The following is a 25,282-nucleotide window of genomic DNA, read 5'->3' on the forward strand; positions in this document are numbered from 1 at the left end:
TCACCACAGGAGACGTGGGGCTCTCTGGAGAGGAGATATTAGTGGGAAGCATCTTGAACTCCCTGAGCTCTGTGCCAGGACTGCACGGGGTGGGGGAGGAACTGGTCTGGGCTACCGCTGGAGGCAGTTAGAAGACAGGTAGATTTCCTCTACCATGCAGCAGGTCCAGATCAATCCAGGTGAAAACTAGTTGGGGGCTCTTACCTGGAAACCACCCTGGCTGATAGGCCCACTCAGGATGGATCAGAAAGAGTGAGAGCTCCTGATGAACAGGCATGGGATTGTGGGAGGGTGACATAAAAGAGCCAAGGGGGCATTAGCCCCTCGACCCGGCACCTACCAATCCCTGAAAAATCACCCCCTAGTGCTGATGCTCTGCAGGCAGTTAGTCTCCATTTTCGGGGTCCACAGCCTAGCCACTGCAGTGTGATACAGTGTCAGGTGGCTCCCTTCTCCCAGCCTAGGGATTCTCACCATGAGCTCCACCCTTATAGGACCTACGGTCAACCGTCCTGTTTTGATGTGTGAACTCTGAGTCCCCCGCCACTCGTGAGAGACTAGCACATGGATCCTGCAGGCACTGGGCTGCTGGGCAAACAGTGGCACCACCTCCTCCCTCTACCCAGTATCTTTCTGCGGAAAGTGGTAGGCGTCACCTCTGGAGATAGGGAGAGACAAGAAAAATCCACTTTCTCTCTGCAACCAGTGTGAATCTTTGCTGCAGATCAAAAGTCATTAGCCCAGTGACTTAACTCATTAGATCAGTTTTAGGCCAAATCAAAACCTTGGGGCCAAATTTGTACCTCCAGCTGGCTGCCAACAGTGGGATTAGTGACCAGGGAACAAAACCCTGGCAAGAGTCCAAAACTTTAACTCCCCAATCAAGGCTACCCAAATAACCCCTCCCACCAGGAGCAGCCCCCAACCGTGGTAGAAGAACCCTGAAAAACACATAAGTGGCTCCCCCTAGTGACAAAGGAAGCAACATATCTATGCTGTTATGTAGCCTAGGAACGGAGACTGTACAAGGTGTGTTACTTTCCAAAAGAAAGCTGAAAGGTGGGAAGCAACCATTGATCCAGATGGGAAGGGCTCAGCGAAAGAACTCTGGAAGTATGAAGAATCAAATGGAAAACACACCACCCCCCCCAAAGAGGAACACCAGCTCTCTAGCAATGGTCATTAACCAAATTCAGAAAACTAAAATGCCAGAAGAAGAAATTCGAACATGGATCATAAAACACTCAATGATATGCAAGAAAAAATGGAGAACCAACACAAAGAAACCACACACACACACACACACACACACACACACACACACACACACAAAAAAAAAAAAAAAAAATTCCAGGGCTTGAAAGAAAAATTCACTAAAGAAATCGAAATATTAAATAAAAATCAAACTGAACTCCTGGAAATGAAGAATTTATTCAGGGAACTGAATAAAACATGGTGGAAAGCCTCAAGAACAGGGTAGATCAAACAGAAGAAAGAATCTCAGAGATCAAAGAAAACACCTTCCAATTAAATAAGTCAGTCACAGAGATAGAGCAAAGAAATAAGAGAAAAGACCAGAGTCTGCAAGAAATGTGGGATTATGTGAACAAGCCTAATGTGAGAGTTATGGGCATTCCTGAGGGTGAAGAAGATAATACACAAGGGTTAGATAAGCTACTTGAAGATATAATTGAGGAAAATTTCCCAGGTCTTGCTAAAACTCTAGATATACAGGTACAAGAAGCCCAACAGACCCATGGGAGATCCATTGCAAATAGCAAGATACCACGTCATGCAGTTCTCAGACCAAAATATCCACTAAAGAGGCCCTTCTTTGAGCTCTAAGGAGAAAGAAACGAGCAACATACAAAGGAAAGCCCCACCAAATCATGCCAGATTTCTCAACTGAAACTTTACAAGCAGGAAGAGACTGGGGCCCCATTCTCACTCTTCTGAAACAGAATAATGCCCAGCCTAGACTCTTGTGCCCAGAAAAGCTAAGTTTTGTATAGGAAGGAGAAATTAAGACATTCTCATATAAACAAAGACTGAAGGAATTCACCAAGACAAGACCAGCCCTCAAAGAAGTACTCAAAACAGAGTCGCACACAGACCAGCAAAAGAAATACTCACAAATGTAAAACTACTCAAAAGCTAAAGATCAAAGGCCAGATACCACAATGGCTCAAGAGAGAAAACATAGCAATGAAGTTCTATCCAACAGGGTGAACAGATATCTGCCCCACCTATCAGTCCTCTCAATAAATGTGAATGGCTTTAACTCCCCAATCAAGAGACATAGGCTGGCCCAATGGATAAAAAAAATACCAAGTATCTGCTGTCTGCAGGAAACACATCTAACCCGCAAAGATGCATTTAGACTGAAAACAAAGGGGTGGAAATTGATATTTCAAGCAAACGGAAGCCTAAAGAAGGCTGGCATGGTGGTTTTGATTTCAGACAACTTAGTTTTTAAATCAACAAAAGTAACGAAAGACAAAGATGGTCACAATATAATGGTGAAGGGTACAGTTCAACAAGAAGACATAACTATATTAATACGTATGCACCCAACTTAGGTGCACCCAGATTCATAAAGCAAACTCTAATTGATCTAAACCAAATGATAAACAGCAACACCATAATAGCTGGAGACTTCAACACCTGGCTGACAGCACAGGACAGATCCTCCAAACCGAAAATAAACAAAGAAATAATGGACTTAAACAGAATGCTAGAACAAATGGGGCTGACTGATATTTATAGGACATTCTATCCAAACTCCACTGAATATACATTCTTCTCATCAGCTCATGGGACATTGTCTAAGATTGACCATATCCTAGGACACAAAACATGTCTTAAAAAAATTTAAATAAAATCCTAGCAAATGGAATCCAGGTGCTTATCAAGAAAATAACCCATCATGACCAAGTGGGCTTTTTCCCAGAGATACAGGGATGGTTCAACATACACAAATCTACAAATGTAATTCACCACATAATAGAAGCAAAAACAAAGACCATATGATCCTCTCAATAGATGCAGAAAAAGCATTTGACAAACTTCAGTACCCTTTTATGATAAGAACACGTAACAAAATAGGCATAGACGGGACCTATCTAAAAATGATACAAGCCATATATGACAACCCCACAGCCAACATCATACTGAATGGGGAAAAATTGAAAGCATTCCCACTTAGAACTGGAACCATACAAGGTTGCCCACTGTCCCCATTGCTATTAAACATAATACATGATGAGTGTGTTGTGCATTGTCTGGCGAATGGACACACTTGAATGTTCTGTCTCAGGGGAATGGGGGGGTGGTGGGAGGGGATGGGGGTATAACTACATGATGAGCGCAATGCAAACTGTCTGGGGAATGGACACGCTTGAAGCTCTGACTCGGAGAGATGGGCGGGACATTAGTAATATATATAACCTAAATTTTGTATGCCCATAATAAGCTGAAATAAAAAAAAAAAGAATAAAGCTCAGCAGAAAAAAAAAACAACAACAACAACAACATAGTACTGGAAGTCCTTGTGAGAGCAATCAGAAAAGAGAGGAGAATCAAGGATGTCCAAATCAGGGCAGAAGAGATCAAACACTCACTGTTTGCTGATAATATTATATTATAACTAGAAAACCCCCAAGGATTCAACCAAGATATTCCTGGAATTGATTAATGAATTCAGTAAAGTCTCAGGATACAAAATCAATATACAGAAATCATAAGCATTCGTATATGCCAATAACAGTTAAACTGAGAACCAAATTAAGGACTCAATACCCTTCACAACAGAAACAAAGAAAATAATGTATCTAGGACTATATTTAACTAAGGAGGTAAAAGAACTCTACAGGGAGAACTATGAAACACTGAAGAAGGAAATTGCAGAGCACATAAACAGGTGGAAAACCATATCATGCTCGTGGATCGGAAGAATCAACATTGTTAAAATGTCTATACTACCCAAAGTGATCTACGATTCAATGCAATCCCATTAAATTGCTAACATCATTTTTCAAAGATATAGAAAAAATAATTTTATGGTTTGTATAGAACCAGGGAAGACCTCATTTAGCAAAAGCAATTTTAGGCAATAAGAACAAAATGGTATGTACTAATTTACCTGACTTCAAACTATGCTACAAGGCTGTGGTTATTAAATCAGCTTGGTATTGGTTCAAGTACAGGGACACAGACCAGAGGAACAGAACTGAGAATCCACACATAAAACCATCCTGATATAGCCATCTAATCTTTTACAAAGCAGACAAAAACATACTCTGGGGAAAAGAATCCTTATTCAGTAAATGGAGCTGGGAAAACTGGATAGCCACATGCAGAAGACTGAAACAGGACCCACAGATTTCAGCTCTCACAAAAATCAAATCACAGTGGACAACAGACTTAAACCTAAGGTGTGAAACTATTAGAATTCTAGAAGACAATGTCTGAAAAACTCTTATAGACATTGGCCTAGGCAAAGAATTTATGAAGAAGACCCTAAAGGCAATCACAGCAGCAGCAAATACAAATAAATGAGACCTGATTAAATTAAAAAGCTTCTGCACAGGCAAAGAAACTGTCATGAGAGTAAACAGACAACCTACAGAATTGGAAAAAATTCTTGCATGTTACACATCCGATAAAGGACTGATAACTAGAATCTATTTAGAACTCAGGAAGATTAGCAAGAAAAAATTAAACAACCCTAATAAAAAGTGGGCAAAGGACATGAATAGAAATTTTTTTCAAAAGAAGACAGAAGAATGGCCAACAAACATATGAAAAAATACTCAATATCTCTAATCGTCAGGGAAATGCAAATCAAAACTTCAGTGAGATATCACTTAACTCCAATGAGAATGGCCTTTATCAAAAAGTCCCAGAATAATAAATGTTGGCGTGGATGTGGAGAGGCAGAAATACTCCTACACTGCTGGTGGGACTGAAAATTAGTGCAACCTATGTGAAAAGCGATATGGAGATACCTTAAACAGATACAAGTGGACCTATCATTTGATCCAGCAATCCCATTATTGGGCATCTACCCAGAAGAACAAAAGTCATTCTGTAACAAAGACACCTGTACCCAAATGTTTATAGCAGCACAATTCACAATTGCAAAGACGTGGAAACAACCCAAATGCCCATCAATCCACGAATGGTTTAGTAAACTGTGGTATATGTAAACCATGGAGTATTACTCAGCTATAAGAAATAACAGTGATATGACATCTCTTTGGTTCTCCTGGAGAGGGTTGGAACCCATTATATTAAGTGAAGTATCCAAAGAATGGAAAAACAAGCATCACATGTACTCACCAGAAAATTGGTTTCCCAGATCATCACCTAAATGCACATCGGGGAAGGATACCAATTGGATATCAGACTGAGACAGGGGGTGGGGGGAGCGGATGGATATATGCCTACATGATGAGTGCATTTCGCACCGTCTGAGGAATGGTCATGTTTGAAGGTGCTGACTCGGGGTGGCGGGGGTTGTGGGGAGGGGATGGAGGTATGACTACATGGTGAGTGCCAGGCACACTGTCTGGAGAATGGGCACGCTTGAGGCTCTGACTCAGGGGGATTTGCGGGACACAGACAATGTATATAACCTGAGCTTTTGTACCCCCATGAAGAGCTGAAATAAAAAAAAAAAAAGAAAGAAAAAGAAAATTGCTATAAGCTGAGGAATGTCTTCAAAAGAAACTAGTGCAGTTAACACAATGGGCCTGCCCAGTAAGGCCCATTTTGAATTTTAGGCCTCCTGACCTATAAGATAATAAACTTGTATTAGTTTAAGTTACTAAATTTGTCTTAATTAGTTACAACAGCAATAGAAACCTAATATATCTGCCATTTTCATGATTTAATCTGATTAAATTCTAGCTTCAAGGGTGATATGGGTATGGAGGCTAGAAAAGAAAACAGTGGCACATTAGAGATTGCTATCCTTCTACTTTTCATGATCCAAATAGATTCCATTAGACCATTCAGATAGCGACCTTAGAGTAACTAAAACGTAGAATTTTATAGTGGAAGGAATGTGCAGATTATTTATTCAAATGTTTCATTTTATAGTTGAGGAAGCTGAAATCCAGAAAGGTGAATTGATTTTTCAAAACTCACAGAGGGTTGCCATAAATTCAACAATCAATATTCTGAACAGTCATAATTACATAGATTAAATTTCTTAATTAGTAGGCCAAGTCACTTTCCTACACTATTATTCAAACATTTTTGTTTAAATGAATCATTTTCCAATAAAAAATTTCCTAAATGTTCAAAAAAAATATATCAAGTGCGCAAGAACACCCCAGTGCCTTACTATTGTGAATGAAGTGACTCTCTAGTCACTTACTGTATGAAGATTTTATTTACACACCCACATATCTTTTTAGACTGCTTCTTGCATTTACTCATATGAGGAAATGTGTTCCTAAGTACAAAATTTTTAGGTTTTAAGCCAAGAAGTGCAAACACAAAGATGGAATCACCAATGTTGTTGCTACACAAGCATCAGACATGTTATACTTTTCTGTCCTTTGGCATGTATCTGTGAGAAACAAACTTCATATCTGACAATTTTTTACATACTAGATTTTGAGTCTAAATGATTCATCATATATCCCAACGAAAATGAAAACTAGCACTGGTTCTTCATGTCAGAGCTATACAAGTTTCGAGAACTCTTTCTTCTTCTTTTTTTTTTTTTTGTTGGAGACAGAGTCTCACTCTGTTGCCTGGGCTAGAGTGAGTGCCATGGCATTACCCTAGCTCACAGCAACCTCAAACTCCTGGGCTCAAGTGATCCTATTGCCTCAGCCTCCCGAGTAGCTGGGACTACAGGCATGCGCCACCATGCCCGGCTAATTTTTTTTTTCTATATATATTTTAGTTGGCCAGATAATTTCTTTCTATTTTTAGTAGAGACAGGGTCTTGCTCTTGCTCAGGCTGGTCTCGAACTCCTGAGCTCAAAGGATCCACCCGCCTCGGCCTCCCAGAGTGCTAGGATTACAGGCGTGAGCCACCATGCCTGGCAAGAACTCTTTCTTCTAAAACTTGACTTCCACCTCATATTTGTAGAAGTCTGGACATGTTTACTTTGTCAATACAAATTGGCAGGCATTAGTCATAGGCATTATATTCAACCTGCTTTGACTTTTATAACATCATAAGGTTCACCTTGAATTTGAATAAGATAACAGCTGTTAGGTATATGGATTGCAACTGTGGTCAAGTCAACAAAAACAAAAACACCCAAACTACTGTTTCTTTCCCATGCTTTTGTTTTCCACTCCTAGACTTACAATGTCAGTAGACATTTCTATCTATTAATACTATAGTCCCATTCCCTAGCCTGTGTGCCCCTCTTTTGGCCAAAGGAGAATAGATCAGGGTGGCTCAATTTCATCCAATCACAGGACGAATTATATGTGCCGGTTCAAGGATGCGTGCCCACTGTGTGCTGTGCCTGCAGCCCTCACAGAGGCTTCAGAGTCCTTACTGATCTCTCTCCATAAGCCCGAAGAGCAGTGGTGAGAAAAGTCAAGTTACACACAGGTCTGTGATCTTATCTGTAAAGTACAACCCTGGAGCTTCCAGAGAAGAGGGTTCACATATGGATCTCAAACTTGAGAGTGCTTTACTCTAGAAATTCATTCAGTGGATTGCGTTTAAAAAGCATTTGACACAAGCCACTAGAAATGCTGCCGTTAAGTGGTACTCATTCAGAGAAAAGTCTCAATAAAAATGCAAAAATCAGATTTTCTTCAAAATAATATAAGAAAACAATGCAAATAATAATGCAAGGAAACATTTCTTCAGATTAATGAAGAATCAATTGCCACAGATCAGTAATATAATCAGAGATTATGAAAATGGTGCGCTCTCTCTCTGTATACACATACAGACACATACACACGAGGTCCATGTACTTAGTGTAAAATCCAATTTTAAATATAATCTTTTATGAATCTGACTGCTATTTCTAATGCTAAGCTTTAATTTTATTCTTCTTTGGTTCTCAATTGGTATATTTGATTTTAATTTTTAAAAAGAATTTCCATTGTTTAAATTATAAGACTCTTAGAGTAAAAAATGCAAGTATGGTAAATTTTTATTTGGTTAACCCAGGAAATAGTCAATTCCTAACATGTTTATATTATCACTGTAATATAGACAATGTGTAGTCTGCAGACCCTGAGGGCTGCCAGAACTCTTTAAGGGGGTCAGAGAGTAAAAACTGATTTCATAATTATAGTAAAACATTATCTGTCCTTTTCAGTGTGTTGACGTTTTCACCAATGGTGCAAGAACAATGGTGAGTAAACCTATTGGCATCTCAGTGTACACAGGTCAAAGAGATGGCATCAGACTTCACCAGAAGTCACCTTATTACTCCCTGCCAGTGCGCACGCTCAGTGAAACAGTAACGGTCACTTACGGATGTCCCTGATGCAAAAGAAAAAAATATTAATTTTCTTACATCTCAAACCTTGAGTACATGTCTTTTTAATATTCTGTGTGATGAAATGGAAAGTACACAAATAACACTCCTACTGCCTCAGAAGTACCATGATGTCTAGAGGAAATGTACTCTTATGAATGTTTGAACTGTGAGTTGAGGCGGTTGTTTTTTTCATAAACCGCCTTTTTTTACTTGACAGACTTAGTGACAAATTATGTTATTCAATTTGGGTATATGGCTGACCTTTTCTTGAAAATGAAATGAGCCTGCCACTGAGGAGGGACTACAGTAAGATCCAAGACCAAATCAGATGTGGTGACTTTAGGGTCTCCCTTCTCTGATGCTCCACCTGTGGAAAGGAGCCCTAACCTGTCTAGGGTGATCTGGTCGGACTCCACAAAGGGGTCTTCCTCTGAAATATCTGAAAGCAAGTCATTTCAGGGGCTGGCAATAGGTTTGGGGAAAAAGACGAAGCACAATGGATGAGTGGTGAATGTGGGCACATGAAAACAGTGTACCCTCAAGAGCAAACCCATGGTTGCCGGTGAAATTGCACAACGGATACAGTCAAAGGCAAAACCGTACAAGAGAGAAAGAGGACAAAAGAAATGGGTAGGTTAGTGAAAACTTTTACTCTAAAGTAGGATCATATTAGCACAGTATAGATTAAAAAAAGAATTACATAATCCATTTTTAAAGAGGAAAGACTAGACTACTTTTATCACATAAAATTTATAGGTATCAGCTGATATAATTATTATTTTCAAACTGGTTGCAAACAGATCTTATGAAACTCAAAACAGCATTATTTACTTTTAAACCTGGTTGCTGACAGGCATTCAAAGCATTAGCAAAAATGCCAGCATATTCAGTCATTTGTCGAAGACAAGCAAGATTTCCTGTGAAACTTACAAGAACTTTAAAAAAATGATAATACATGCATCAAATTAGGCAAAATGGAACAGATTTTTTCCAAAATGCTGAGCTCTTCTGCTTCAGATAGATGTAAGTAGTCACTCCCCTGGATGCCTTGTTAGAATAATTATAAAAATATGACTCTGACTACTTCTTAGCAGTCTCAACCTTATTGGGCAGAATTTCTGTTATTTTTAACTAAATTTTCAACCAAATAATTTTTCAATATGATAGTCATACATTTTTAACAAGGGGAAGCAAATAATTTAAGTCACCTGCTGTAGGAAGCACTTGTCCTTGTGGCATAAGGCAGAGCCCACATGGTCCCTGAGACCTCCTCTGGGCTGCGTATTAGCGGCTATTGGTGCAGGATTTCCTGAGGCACTGGCAGCCACCTTATCTATCAGGTTCTTTATAAATTCATGTTGCGTGTCTTTAAAGTTTTCAAAGTTAAAATTTGGAAAACATTATAAATCCGTAGGATTAATTCATTTTTGTGTGTGTGCTTACTTCCAATATCATGTGTAAAAAAGTTGCTTTGTGCAGATATGGAAAAGGCATCCGAAGAAATCAAAGACTCTTCAAATCAATATTCAAGTGATTTTACTGGCATGGTAACATAAGTTAACAGTGACCAGTTTGAAAACACTACTTAGGTTACTTCTCCATTTAATATGGTGTATGTACAAAACAAAGCCAATAGCAACACATCATCTACTCACTATTCACAAAACAATTACCCTGTGCTTAAGAATTTCTTCATTAGTTATAGATTAATGAAAAATAGTAAGTATGTCTCATTTCATATATACATATAGGTTTATATTTTACAAACTCTTCTGGCAATTCCAAAAATTATTGCAAAGTGAAAATAAATATTTCTATTAAGAATTCTTTTACTCAGGGGGATGGGGGTTGGGGACAGGGATGGGTGTATACCTACATGATGGGTGCGATGTGCACTGTCTAGGGAATGGACACGCTTGAGGCTCAGAATCCAGGGGATGGGGGGGCATGGGCAATATATATAACCTGAACTTTTGTACCCCCATAATAAGCTGAAATTAAAAAAAAAGAATTCTTTTAAATAATTGTATTAACAGCAAAAACTAGAAAAACTTCTTGAGGTAAATTTTCAAGTTAATTTTATCATATCAAGTAAACAAAAAATTTTATATTAAATGAATATCATAAAATGTTTTAACAAAAGCTGCAGGCCTCATATTATGCTTTAATGAGTGAAAACCATTACTTTGCCTTCCACGATTGGACATTTTAAAACAATAATAATAACTGTTATTAAAATTTTGGTTTGAACTTGAAATCATAATATACTATAGGCATAGTGATTATTGTTATAAATTATTAATAAGTATGAATAATGTCACTTAATAACAAGATGACATTTATCTAAATATAACGTAAAGTTTAAAGGGCTTGAAAGACTTCTCAACCTACTTAAATGGACAGGCTTCTTTTAGATTCTGATTTTTAAGTGTATGTATGTGACAAGAAAAATTTAAACATAGAATATGTTTATGATATTAACTAATGACAAGTTAGATTGATAGGGGTATAATAATTATGTTTAAAAAGACCCTTATTTTTAAGTACATGTATATAGAAGCATTTATAGATATGAGAATGTAATGGATGGGATTTTACATTAAAATGTACAGTAGGTAGAGACATGAAAATATAATGAATGATATTTGCCTTGTATGGATAATTTTCAAATCTAGGTGATGGGTGTATTAATGTTGACCATGATATCTCCTCATTTTATATTCCAATTAATACCTTAAGTGTAAGCTACATAATTTGGCATTTGGATCAGAATTCCACTATTTTCACAGAGTAAATGGGGATGCATTACAGTCTTCGTTATATTCTGTCTTGCCACTGGGAAACATGATATATTTTCTTACCTCCTTTTAAGTGAAGCTCAGGGATAAATTGTCTTTACATACATATTGCAGATCTACTGATGAATTTATATTTATGAAATGTATCAATTTTACTGCATTTGTGATATAACAACAGAATTCCTAACTCTTCAGGGCCACTAATTATTCTATGTTATTTGTGTGCCCACCACATTTTCTGATCATTTTGTGATTTTTCCAGTTGATTCTAATGTTGTTCCAGGTTAATTATATCATATGCAAATATCATTTATTTTTGGCTTAGTTTTTGAAAGTTAATATTCTTTTGGTTCTTGTCCTGTTTAGCAAGATTGCATGGCTACTGCTTCCAGGAAAAAGTTAAATAAAATACTTTTTAGTTGGCATTTGATGTCCTGATCATAATATTAATGGGAAGTATTAGAGTGCTTTATTTTTCATTGAACATATTTATGAAGTTATCATACTACAGACTGTTTTTTCTCTTTCCTGGACTCAAAAAGAGTTTTTTGTGTTAGCTGTTTTTTTAACATTCTGAAAGAATTTCTGTTGTTACCATAAATTTTTGCCCTCCCTCTAATTTAGTATAGTATTGCAATTTTTTTCTAATTTAGTATCATCATTGACTTCTCTATTGCACTAACATCTAACATCCAATTCACCAACAAATCCTGTTGTCTGAGGCTTGGGAATAGATTCCACATTCACCCACTTTTCTACAGCTGATCTCTGGGCCTGGTGGCATCAACTGTTGGCTGGGCACTGTGAGGGCTCCTAACTCCGGTCCTGACTTTCACCTTTTCCCTCTAGAGTCACTCCCTAAAACATCCAGAAAGCCAGGTGGCATCTCTTCTCTTCAGATTTTTCCAGTAGCTTTTAAATATATCCAAGTCCTTTAGGCCTGCATGATGGGCCACTGGGTACATCACTGAATTCACCCATATTGCATTCCCTCCCTCCCAGGATGTTTTGTTTTGTTTTGCTTCTTCTTTTTAATTGACACATCATAAAGGCCATTCTCACCGGAGTTAAGTGTTGGCGTGGATGCGGAGAGACAGGAACACTCATACACTGCTGGTGGGAATGCAAACTAGTGCAACCCCTATGGAAAGCAATATGGAGATACCTTAAACAGATTCAAGTAGACCTACCATTTGATCCAGCAATCCCATTATTGGGCATATACCCAGAAGAACAAAAGTCATTCTTTAACAAAAACACCTGTACCCGAATGTTTATAGCAGCACAATTTACAATCGCAAGGATGTGGAAACAACCCAAGTGCCCATCAATCCACGAATGGATTAGTAAACTGTGGTATATGTATACCATGGAGTACTACTCAGCTATAAGAAATAACAATGATACGACATCTCTTTGGTTCTCCTGGAGAGAGCTGGAACCCATTATACTAAGTGAAGTATCCAAAGAATGGAAAAACAAGCATCACATGTACTCACCAGAAAACTGGTTTCCCTGATCATCACCTAAATGTACATCAGGGAAGGATACCAATTGGGTATCAGACTGGGATGGGGGGGGGGGGGAGGGGATGGGTGTATGCCTACATGATGAGTGCGTTGCACACCCTCTGGGGAATGGTCATGCTTGAAGGTGCAGACCCGGGGAGGTGGGGGGGGGAGGGGATGGAGGTATGACTACATGATGAGTGCCAGGTGCACTGTCGGGAGAATGAGAACGGACGCGCTTGGGACTCTGACTCGGGGGGATGGGTGGGACATGGAAAATGTATATAACCTAAACTTATGTACCCCCATGATGAGCTGAAATAAAAAAAATATATATATAAAAAAAAAAAAAAAAATAATTGACACATCATAATTGTAGGTATTTATGGGGTACATAGTGATATCCCAGTGCATACCATTTACAGTAATCAAATCAAGACAATTAGCATACCTATCATCCCAAACATTTATCATTTATTTGTGTTGGGAACATTCAATACCCTCCTTCTAGCTATTTGAAACTATATAATATACTATTGTTACCTACAGTAATCCCACGGTGGTATAGCTAAGTTCCTCCCAGGGTTTCTGATGTGCTCTTACGTGCTTTTCTTCACGGTCTCAAAGCCTTTTTCCTGCTGTTCCCTTTGTGGCTGCTTCTGTTCTGTGCATCTTCCTATTGGCTTGTTCCCTCATTGTATCCTGATCTCTGTGCACATATCACTTCCAAGAGAGGTCTTTGTTGACCAACCAATTTAATACAGCAGTGCCAACACATTCTTTCCACTGACTTGCTCATTTTAATTTATACACATTAGCATGTCCTTGCATTTTATTATGTGCTTATTTTTATATCTGCACTTGTATGGTTTTCCTTATTAAAATGTAAGCCTCTGAATGGCAGAAGTTTGTCGGTTGTTTACTTTTGTCATTATAGAACCTATGAAAGGAGCAAGCAATGTGCACTCAAATTTTAATAAACAAATTACTATATTGGTACTAATATTGAAATATTTTGGAAAGTCTGTAATTAAAAATGTTTTTTTGGATTGTAGTTTTTATTTATCTACCAATAGATTTCATTTTCCAGTGTTCTATTTATGATGTTGAATGATATTTATAAGCAACATCTGTCTGAATTTACACTTTTGACCTCTTTTTATCAAATATCTCAATGGTAATCCCATGCAAGATTCAAAATATGTGAATAATGTTTGCTAACGCTTAAATGAAAGCTACTATATAGCAAGCAGTATTCTACATTCTGGTTGTGATAAACTGTTAAATCCTCACAGACTCACTATTAGTACTGTTGTATCTATTTTTACTGTCACTGCATTATACAGGTGAGGAGGATGGGGCTTTCTGTCACACAGTTAGAATTTATGTGGTCACTATTAATTACTTGCTTATATTTTGTTCCATAGTCTCCATTGTTAAAATAAATTACATAGATAAGAATTATGAGCTCTTTGGGGTTTTCATGAAGTAACATGAAAGCTGCCTGTATTGTTTCTGCTTTGGTGAATAGTTGTTTAATAGCCTTGGAGTTTGGTTATTTTCTATTCAGAGTGTTTATATTTACTCGATTAAGTTTTAAAAATGTGTATCTATAAATATACTTTCATACATGAAATCAAATTGAAGCTTATACATATGTACATAAATTTGTACACACACATATCTACTAAAGAATTTCATGAAGACAATTATTATATTTAAGGACATCAAGATAGGTCTTAACAATTTGTATGATATATAAGATTAATAGTTGGAAAGAATACAATCTACCCAATATAATTTATATATTCTATGCAGTTCTAATAAAAATTACAACAAGCTTTCCAGAGAAAATGACAATATGATTCTAATATTTATGTAGTGACGTGAACGCCCAGTGTTAACTAAGTGAATCCCAACAAAGAAGTAGGAGACATTACTTACCAGATATCTAAAAATGTGTAATAATTGAGACAGTGCTAACAATAATTAAGACAAGTTCAACTAAACTTTGTTATCCCTTTTTTAAATTTCTATGTCTATATTTTCAGCTACCAACTGTATATTTTTAAGTAGAACCGCTTGCTTGAAATACACAGCTGGATATCTAATTACTTAATTAACATCTCCAGGTGGATATATAAGAGGTTTTCAAAATCAACATACTTGAAGTAGAAACTCTGATTCCCCTTTCCTCAGATATTTCCCCTGCCCAGACTTAATATCAACAAAGGTGTTCTATTGCTCTATTGTTTGCGCATACCCAAAGCTGTCACATCATCAGAGGCTCCTCTTTTTCTCTCAACCATGCATTCCTCAATCTGATCAACACATTATTATATCACCATAATCTAGCAAAGTCTTGCCATTTTCATAGCTAACCACATGGTCTAGCCATCATGGTCACTCACCTGGATGTTTGCATTATCTACTTAAATGACATTGCTGTTTCCACCTTGGCCCATATAGTCTATTCTACATGGAACGCTTGTAGTAATTCATTTCACAGGTGTGGAATCCTGTCAATCCTCTACTCAAACCCTATAAAACCTTGACTTCAGTGGAAACTCATTAAATGGAAATCAAGGCTCAAGTCTATCTGGCTCCCATTCTTCTATGATCCTCATGTGCTACTATTTCACTGAGTTATTTCAATGTATTCTGCAATATTTTTTTTTCTAATTTTCAATCTTTGGATAGTCAAGGTTCCTACTTTATCTTAATCCAAATCAGTTGATGTGAACCACTTCACTACCAGAAATATGAATAGATGCTTCCATCAAGTTCTTTAGCATGCTACTGAAATGTCAATTTAGTAGATAATTTGTCCTTGTTCCTCCAATATAAAACCAGTTAGTACCTAGGACCTTTACTCTGTTTTACTTTTTCCTTAGGTAGCATGGGGCCATATGACCATATATGTGTGTGTGTGCGTGTGTGTGTGTGTGTGTGTGTATCTGTCTATACAGGTTGACATTTGAACAATATGGGTTCAAAATGCATGGGTCCACGTATATCTATATTTTCTTCCACCTCTGCCACCCCTGAGAAAGCAAGACCAAGTCCTCCTCTCCCTCTTCCTAAGAATGCTCAACATGAATCCAAGAATGAACACCTTTATGATGATCCATTTCCACTTAATGATTAGTAAATATATTTTCTCTTTTTTATGTTTGCCTTAATGTTTTTTTTTTTTCTCTAGCTTACTTCATTATGAGAATATAGTATATAACACATACAGCATACATGTTTTAATCAACTTCTGGTCAATTGGAAAGGCTTCTGGTCAATTGGAAAGGCTTCTGGTCAACAATAGGCTATTAACGATTAAGGCGTTTATAGCAGCACAATTCACAATTGTAAAGGTGTGGAAACAACCCAAGTGCCCACTAATACATGAGTGAATTAATAAAATGTGTTATATGTGCACCATGGAGTTCTATTCAGCCACAAAAAACAGTGTTGATCTAGTACCTCTTGTATTATCCTGGGTAGAGCTGGAAACCATTCTACTAAGTGAAGTATCTCAAGAATGGAAAACCAAGCACCACGTTTACTCACAATCACATTGGTTTCACTGATAAAGACCTAAGTGCACATATGGGAATAACATTCATTGGCCATCGGGCAGATGGGAGTGGGGAGGAGGGGATGGGTATATACATACATAATGAGTGCAATGCGCACCATATGGGGGATGGACATGCTTGAAGCTCTGACTCAGGTGGGGCAGAGGCAATATACGTAACCTAAACTTTTGTACCCCCATAATGTGCTGAAATAAAAAATTTAAAAAAGGGTTTTGGGAGTCAAAAGTTATATGCATAATTTTGACTGTGTGTGGGGTCGGTGCCCCTAATTCCCGCATTGTTCAGAAATCAACTATGCTTTTGTATCTGACATATAGTTGATGAACATATAATATTTGTTCAATAAATAAATAGAACTTGTATATATTAGATTTAGTCAGCAAATATTCAGTCTACCCACACCCACACTCCCACCCAGGAATACCCATGTGATCTATGTTGGAAGACTGCATTTTCTTGGCCCATTGACACTGGCTTTAGCCTGTGACTTGGTGAGTGGCATGTGGGTGACAGTTGGAGTATTATTGTCCCCAGCCTATTCTGCAGGAGGCTTCCTTCTGAAAGCCTCACTTCTACTGTGAAAGGAGCATTTCCTGATACTAGCTGCCCTTCAGTTGATCTAAGGAGGTCTAGAGTCACATGGAATCAACCTGAATTCACAACCCAGCTGACCTGTGGTGTTGTATAAAGTAACTGCTTGTCGTTTTATGCCACTAGTATTTTGTGATTGTCTTTTGTGTATCATTAAAGTAAGAACAGTGAAAGGCTCAGTAGTACAGGGGCATAACATGGAAGCCAAACACAGACCTAATCGTGTATTTATTATATGATTGAGGAGTTACAATCACTGCACCTAGAAACAAAGGAGAAGATTGTCTTTGGTGCACCCCATCTCTTTGATGTCAGGCTTCACTTTGTGACTTGTTCTTGCAAATGGAAGGTGAGTAAATGTTAAGGCTTCTACACCCAAACAAAATCTTTTAATGTCATTACCTAGTTCCACCAATATCCTTATCCCTTTACCATGGTAGTGACAAAGCCAAAACAGGGGCTGGTGAGTTTGTGACACAAGACACAGAGATGAAAATAACATGTAAAAGAGCTGTGATTGACTCATACCCAATATATAATGTAAATGAGAAATATCCCCACGTGTAAGCTGTTAAGATTTGAGTCCTGTAAACCAACTAGCACACAGCTCAGGGCCAGCTCCAGGGGCTTTTTCACCAATAATCTCATTCTTCATGATGATTGCAGGAACATGCATTCAACAGGGTGTTTTCCAATTTGATCAGGTGTTTATTTGTTGATGGGGGTCATTCTGATAAAGAATTTTCCATATTGTTCTGCTAGCTACTTGAGCAGTGTGTGTGGACACTGTGAATTACAGATGTGAAGCCTGAGGGTGCTTCTTTCATATTATTACAGCCAAAGCACCACACTTGGACTGAAGCTGAACCTATATAAGACAGAGACAAAATCTGGAAACTAATTCATTATATTATCAATCTACTGAATAAAACAACCTGCTATATCTGAAACACGAAACATCAGTCTGTAATTATTACACAAGTTTGAATTGAGTTTTTAGTTATATGCAATACAAAAATGTTTGATTCAATTGAAATGAGTTAAAATGATTCTGCTGCTGCTTCTAATGATGATGATAATGATATACACCTATTCCATTGACCTAAGAATGAAATAAGATATAAAAAGAAAAAAAAGAAAAAAGATATACACCTATCCAAACCATTTGTATTTAATATAATTAGCAGTGACTGGTACTGGAATAAAATATTGATTAACTCTTCAAGGCATGGCCCTAGAGTAAAGAGATGTCACAAGTGTTTTGTTCAGAACAATTGGCATGTTGCTTTTGACAGATCCCTCAAACATCTATTATCTATTTATAGTCCACTCAAATTCACTTATGTAATTACCTGTATTAAATATTTACTCCCTTTAAGTGATCAAATCTAGGGAATGTCTAGGAGATTTATATATTTTTAAAGCTGGACCTTATTGATTATGATATAAAGAAATAAAAATATATTTTAAAAGTATTTGTGTATGCCTACAAGATGAGTGCGTTGCGCACCGTCTGGGGAATGGTCATGCTTGAAGGTGCTGACTCGGGGAGGTGGGGGGTGGGGGGGAGGGGATGGAGGTATGACTACATGGTGAGTGCCAGGCGCATTGTCTGGAGAATGGACACGCTTGAGGCTCTGACTCAGGGGGATGGGCGGGACATGGGCAATATATATATAACCTGAGCTTTTGTACCCCCATGATGAGCTGAAATTTAAAAAAAAATAGTATTTGTTTAATCTTTATTTTAACTCCATTTTAATTGAAGCCACTGTTATTTTGGGTGAATCATAGTTGGCACAGTATTTCAAAATGCTTTTATGGACTTTTATCATTACCTATGGAATGATCCAACTAAGTGATTTTCAATAACTTTTATTTAAAGTTTCAATCAACCTAATTGAATAATGAAATTAAATATTAGGCAAACTTTAAGGCTGCTTAGCCCACCTCTTTCCACAAAGTGGTCCTATTGATATCTAAAGATTTTGCAAATAATTGTGATCTTTATAAGCATATTCCATTTTATCATGCTTTACGCAAGTCATATTAAACCCCTGAAATATTCCTTCTCTTGGGAAAGTGACCGTGGTGAGGGAATTAGAAGTATTCCACAGCTGTCTCCAGTCAGGCACTTCCCCCGCCTGGATCCTTTCTCTATGGTGAAAATCCCACTTGAGATGGTTAAAAAATGAGGCAATTGTCAAGGGAGAATAAAACCCTCATGTTTATTCATCCTTCTGTTTAAATTCCTTTCTTTAGTATTTATTTCCTGGTGCCATAGGCAAGCAATTATACACAGAAGATAGTTGTTATTTAAGGGCTTATTTATTTCTGCAGCTTAAACATTCCACTCATGACCCAGTGAAGGAGGCCAAAGTTGTATTTAATTAGTTTCCTAGTCTTTTTGAACCAAGGATTTATTCATCACTGGGAAGGTAAGTAGCTATAAAAATAGCTGTTTCTGAACACAGGATTTCAAACGCATGATTGTAGAACATCTCAGTGCTTAAATTTCAGACACATATCATTGGCCAGGGTGTCAGATCTGTAAGATCTCACAGATTATGACGATCCTGTGACATGGACAAAGCATCTCTCTAACTTCGCTGTATCTACAAAGGGCTGCGGCAGCAATCATTTGAATTGCATTGCCATGGTATCAGTGAAAGAAGAATACAACTTTATTTCTATTTTTTCCTTGTTGTCAGCTTTTTATTTTTCTATTAAAATTGGCATGATAAGATAATGGAATCTCACCGCCTTAGGATAGATGAGGCAGCTAGGAAAGACTCATCAGGAATGTGATTAACTGTTATCTAGAAATTCTTACACAATAACTGTTCATCAAAAGTCAACTCAATACCAAATTACTGTCCAATCAAATATACGTTATTCTATTTTAAACACCTTTGTGAAAGCAACATATTATAGGTTGCTTCTATTAACACATTTTACATTTTGATTACTATTATCTTTCTATGTCCTATTCTTTTTGAGGTCTAGTCCTTCTGAATTTCTCACCTTCACCTCATGGTGTCTCCATTACACTCCTCTTATATCGACACCAAAACACTAGCATGCACAGTCATCCTTCACCATTCAGTGTGCTAGGTAAAGTATGTGGCTCAGGTATTAAATAGATAAACCGATTAGCAACATATTCAAGTTTTATCACTATCTTAATACTTTTTCTCCTAATCATGTTATGCAGGCAGCTTAGAGTCATCCCTATTTTAAGTTAATAAAGATTAATTTGCTTACTTAAAATAAAATTCCTAGAATATATAAACTTTAAAATTAAATCTAGCATTTTGGAAACAATGGAATGAAAAGAGGAAGAGAAAGAGGAAGTAAGGAAGGAAAGTGGAAAGGGGAGGGAGGAAGTACAGGGAGGAAGGAGGGAAGGAAATGTTGCTGAGTAAACTGTCTAGAAATCTGGAGTTGGTAATGAAGGCAGGTAGAAAGAACATAAATGTTTATTAGTATTAACTTTGTCCCATCCGTTGTCCTAAAGAAGTATCATATGTAAGTACTTTTTTTCTTTCAAGGTGGAGATCATGGTCTCATTGTGTGAGTGAGTAAAGCAACGTCCAGAGCATAAGTTGATTTAAATATCATGAGACCAGGCCAGGCACGGTGGCTCACACCTGTAATCCTAGCACTCTGGGAGGCTGAGGAGGGCAAATCATTTGAGTTCAGGAGTTCGAGACCAGCCTGAGCAAGAGTGAGACCCTGTCTCTACTAAAAAAAATAGAAAGAAATTAGCTGGACAACTAAATATATATATAGAAAAACTTAGTCGGGCATGGTGGTGCATGCCTGTAGTCCCAGCTACCTGGGAGGCAGAGGCAGGAGGATTGCTGCAACCCAGGAGTCTGAGGTTGTTGTGAGCTAGGCTGACACCATGGCACTCTAGCCCGGGCAACAGAGTGAGACTCTGTCTCAATAAATAAATAAATAAATAAATAAATAAATAAATAAATAAATAAATAAATAAAAAAAAATAAGTAAAATAAAATCATGAGCCCATAACTGGCAGAGTGAGATTACAAATACCAATTTGTCTAACAGAAAAGCCAAGTTTCTGATAATGATGTCTCCAGTACATTTATACTGGCTACCACTTTACGGTTACAATGTAAACATTCATGGACAATGGTCGATTTCCCCAGTGGCATACAAAGAAGAGAAAGTGCTGGGAAGTTTAAAATATTGGCCAGCTCTACAAAGGATCTGATAGCTAGAGTAAATCACATAAAATGAGCAGTCTTTGGTCCCAGGAAGTAACAAGTGTTATGAAGGAAAATAGTTCAAGCCTACTGAGCCACCCATTTGCAAAGAATAGCCATCCCCTCCTGACAACCTGCTGGGTTGGTGCCAGGATGGCTGTGCTGAGACAGAGGTTCAGCCTACAGCATGGGCAGAATGGATGGAAAGTTGAGGTCCAGTTGCTTTCAAACAGATTTGATTTCCCTAGTTAGGTCTGGCACTAATCAATTTACCTGACTTATCTCGAGAAAAATTTGCATGTTCATAACTTCTCTCAATTTATAATTTAACAATTTACCAAGTATATGTTGCCCTTTAACATATTTCATGTGTGGAAAAATATGTGAAATAGATTATAACCTCAATTTTGCAAGTCATAAAACTGAGGTTTAGAGTGTGTTAAGAATTTCATGCAGCTAGTAAATGCAGGAAACAAAACCTAGGTATTGAATCTTGACTTCAAGTTTCATTCTCCCTCCACAAAAGTGCGATTACCAGTATATTCAATAATGTCTGAATCCTTATGAGTGAATAAATAGACATATGATTTAAAAATCACTATTTTAAACAGTGTACGCTAGTCACAGAAATAAGGCAGACATAGAATAATAAGTAAGGCATTACACACAGCTATAAAGTGCAATAAGACAGTAAACACGAGAAGAGCCATAGGAATGACAGAGACCACGTTGCTGAAAAGTATGGAGGATGATGTCACAGGGACTGGAGTGGTTGGCGAGGCATAGGGTGGAGGTGGAATTCTAATACGTGCTTACAGCACTGGAGGGATTTTTATAGATTATTTTGGGGTAATAATAAAGTGTGAAAAAATGAGGGATCCAAACGGGAAGATATGGTGTGAAGATGCAGGCTTGGTCTTATGGGAAGATCCTACAGCCTGAGATTTGTAATACAAAGTATTTACATAAAAATAGCATTTGCATCACATGTACTATTGTTCATTTTAAGTCCAGTACATCAGAAATTGCAGTATCTGCTAAGGAAAAAACTGCTGGATGTGAACTAAGGAATATGTCACTATTTTGTTAATATTTTGTGTCCAGATACTCAGATGTTTGGTATAATGTTGGTAAACACTGCTGCTATTCTTTTTGTTTGTCTATTTTCTTTCTATAATATTTACCATGATGATAAGTATCTACTGATTCATTCTACTGTTTAATGGTGTGTTTGTTTACTTTCTTCTGCTTTGGTTATCCAAAGTATTATATTAAATGTTTAAAGCAAGTACAGTTAGGTTATCAAACACATTTTGTGTTGAAATTTTGACATGCAAATATATTTGTAACTCAGCATTTGCTAGCAATTACCATCCTCCCCATTTTATAAACCATCGCATCATTTTACAATATGAGTCTATAATGTGCAGATTTTACTGGAAAACAGACGTTGGCATTAAATAACAAAGTAACGTAGACATTTATGTAGGAAACAGTAATTTGACTAATTTTACTAAATGGTAGGTTGGCCTAATAAAAAATCTTTAATGTCATAAGACTTTTTGGTTTTACATACTTTCAAGAGAAGAATTGAGACCGTTTCTTGAAGAAATTTTCTTGTCATGCTGAAGACTTCAGAACTTGGTAGAGAATAAGGAGCAGGTGTGTATTTGAACAAAGCCTTTTCTGTTCTGAGATGAAGGTATACATTGCTAGGTGGCACAATAGCAGCCCAGAGGGTTTCTAGAGTGGCCAGTCACCACTAAGACCCAGGGTACCATTTTCTCGACCACCAGGAGTAAACAGTCACCAGGATATTTCCCATATCCCCATGTGTTCTTGAAAGGCAAGTGGAGGCCCAAAGCATGAATGGCAGAGTATTATTTGTGAGAAAACTATATGAGAAATGCTCATTATATATTGAAAACTTTAATATCTGAACTGATAAAAATATCTTAACATACAATTCAGTTTAGGGGAATTAGATTCTACTAACCAACACATAACCTATATATACTCATGTCCATAGTGAGGTCTGCATGCCCAATTCTTATCATTCTAACAGTCTTGCTACAGAGCTCTTCTTTGTTCTAGAGATCAAAGCTATGAAGCCAAAGGGGACTTGCAGAGATGCAGCAAAGGAAGTCAACCCAATTAGTTGTATTTCACTGGAAAGCCATCACCTAATGTGCTGGTAAACTGCTAAAGATGTGACCCTTCTAGACAACCTGTTTTGGACAAAAAGAGCTTGTATCCAAAATATATTGAAAGGTAGAAAAATCTGTCTAACTGACTATTTTATATCAGGTAATATTAAATCAGGCAAAAGAAATATCACTTGATCAATTTAGAGCTACTAGAGTCACCATTTTTTCCAGAAATTTTTACATAATATGAACAATGTTTTTTGATGTATTAACTTCCATAGTGTCCGGTATTAATTGTAAAATATTTTCCAGATACATGTGTTTTTTAATTTTATCTCTATGGGGTTCCCAAGGATGACCAGTTTGCAGAACCACACCATCACTGAATTCCTTCTCCTAGGTCTGCTGCAATACACACCAGCTCACTTCTGTCTCTTTGCACTTATCACCACGATGTTCCTTGTGACACTGATTGGAAACAGCCTCCTGATCCTGGTGATCCTGGTAGACCCACACCTTCACACCCCCATGTATTTCTTCCTTTGGCAGCTCTCTCTCATTGACAACCTGTTCTCACTTGTCTTTGTCCCCAAGATGATGTCTGACTACCTTCTGCACAAGTCGGTCATCTCAGTTTCTGATTGTGGGACCCAAATCTTCCTGGGATTGGCTCTAGGTGGAACTGAATGTACCCTCTTGGGCCTCATGTCCTATGACCGATACGTTGCCATCTGCAAGCCTCTACACTACTCACTCCTCGTGAACTGGCCTCTCTGCAGGCACATGGCTGTTGGCTCATGGATGAGTGGTGCTTTCAATGCCTTGATACATACCATCTACACCATGAGTTTCCCCTTCTGTGGACCCAGAGAAATCAATCATTTCTACTGTGAACTTCCCAGTGTCTTGCAGCTCTCCTGTGAAGACACCTTGAACTATGAGGTAGGGGTGTTGATCAGTACCACCATTCTGCTTCTTATTCCATTCTCAGTCATCCTCACTTCCTACACAGTCATCCTGGTCACCATCACCCAAATGGCTTCTGCTGAGGGCCAGAAGAAAGCGTTCTCCACCTGCTCATCTCATTTGACAGTGGTCAGCCTGTATTATGGTGCCATCATTTTCATGTACATGAGGCCAATCTCTTCCCACACTCCAGGCCAAGATAAAGTAGTGTCTGTCTTCTACACCATTCTGACACCCATGCTCAACCCCATGATCTATAGTCTTCGAAATAAAGATGTGATGGAAGCTCTGGGAAAAATTTTACAGAAATGTTCATTATATTCTGAAATGTGAATATAAAGGACCAATGGGTGTTGTGTGTTCTTGGGTATGACTATTATTTTTACTATGTGATGCATTTTTGATAATCTAATAACAATCCTATATCAATCTATTGAATATAATGTTGCATTCAGTATATTAACATAAAGCAAATTTATTCTCAAATAGATAAATCTAAGTACATAACCATGGTATAAGATACCCATGACCTAGTTATTGTACTAAGAATGCAATTCAAAGAATAATTCTCCAACTAGAGCCCCAAATGAGGGAGAAGTCTGGAAACCATATTAAGTCACCAGGCAGTGACCTGAAACATGAATACTGGACTCTTGTGTGAGGGAGAGAAAGCAAAGTAGCAGGAATAGAAGGTCTTCCACGCTGTCTTTAATCTCACCTTGGCATCAATTCTAGAGGTATATTATGCCACTAAAAACTTACTCTTTGGGAGTGCTACATCAGAAATTTGGATGCTTCTTGGCTTTCTGCACTTATTGTCTTAGAAATCAACTTTTTAACATTTGCAGTAACAGAATTCCTGAGCCTTGGAGTCCCTTTAACTGAATCATACCCCTGCACAATTCCTTATTAATGGTATCATTTATTGATTGACTATTGTTGCTAAATTAATATAGAAAAAAACTGGAAAATAAAA

This window comes from Lemur catta, chromosome 13 (assembly GCF_020740605.2).
Source record: "Lemur catta isolate mLemCat1 chromosome 13, mLemCat1.pri, whole genome shotgun sequence".
NCBI classification, from domain to species: Eukaryota; Metazoa; Chordata; class Mammalia; order Primates; family Lemuridae; genus Lemur; species Lemur catta.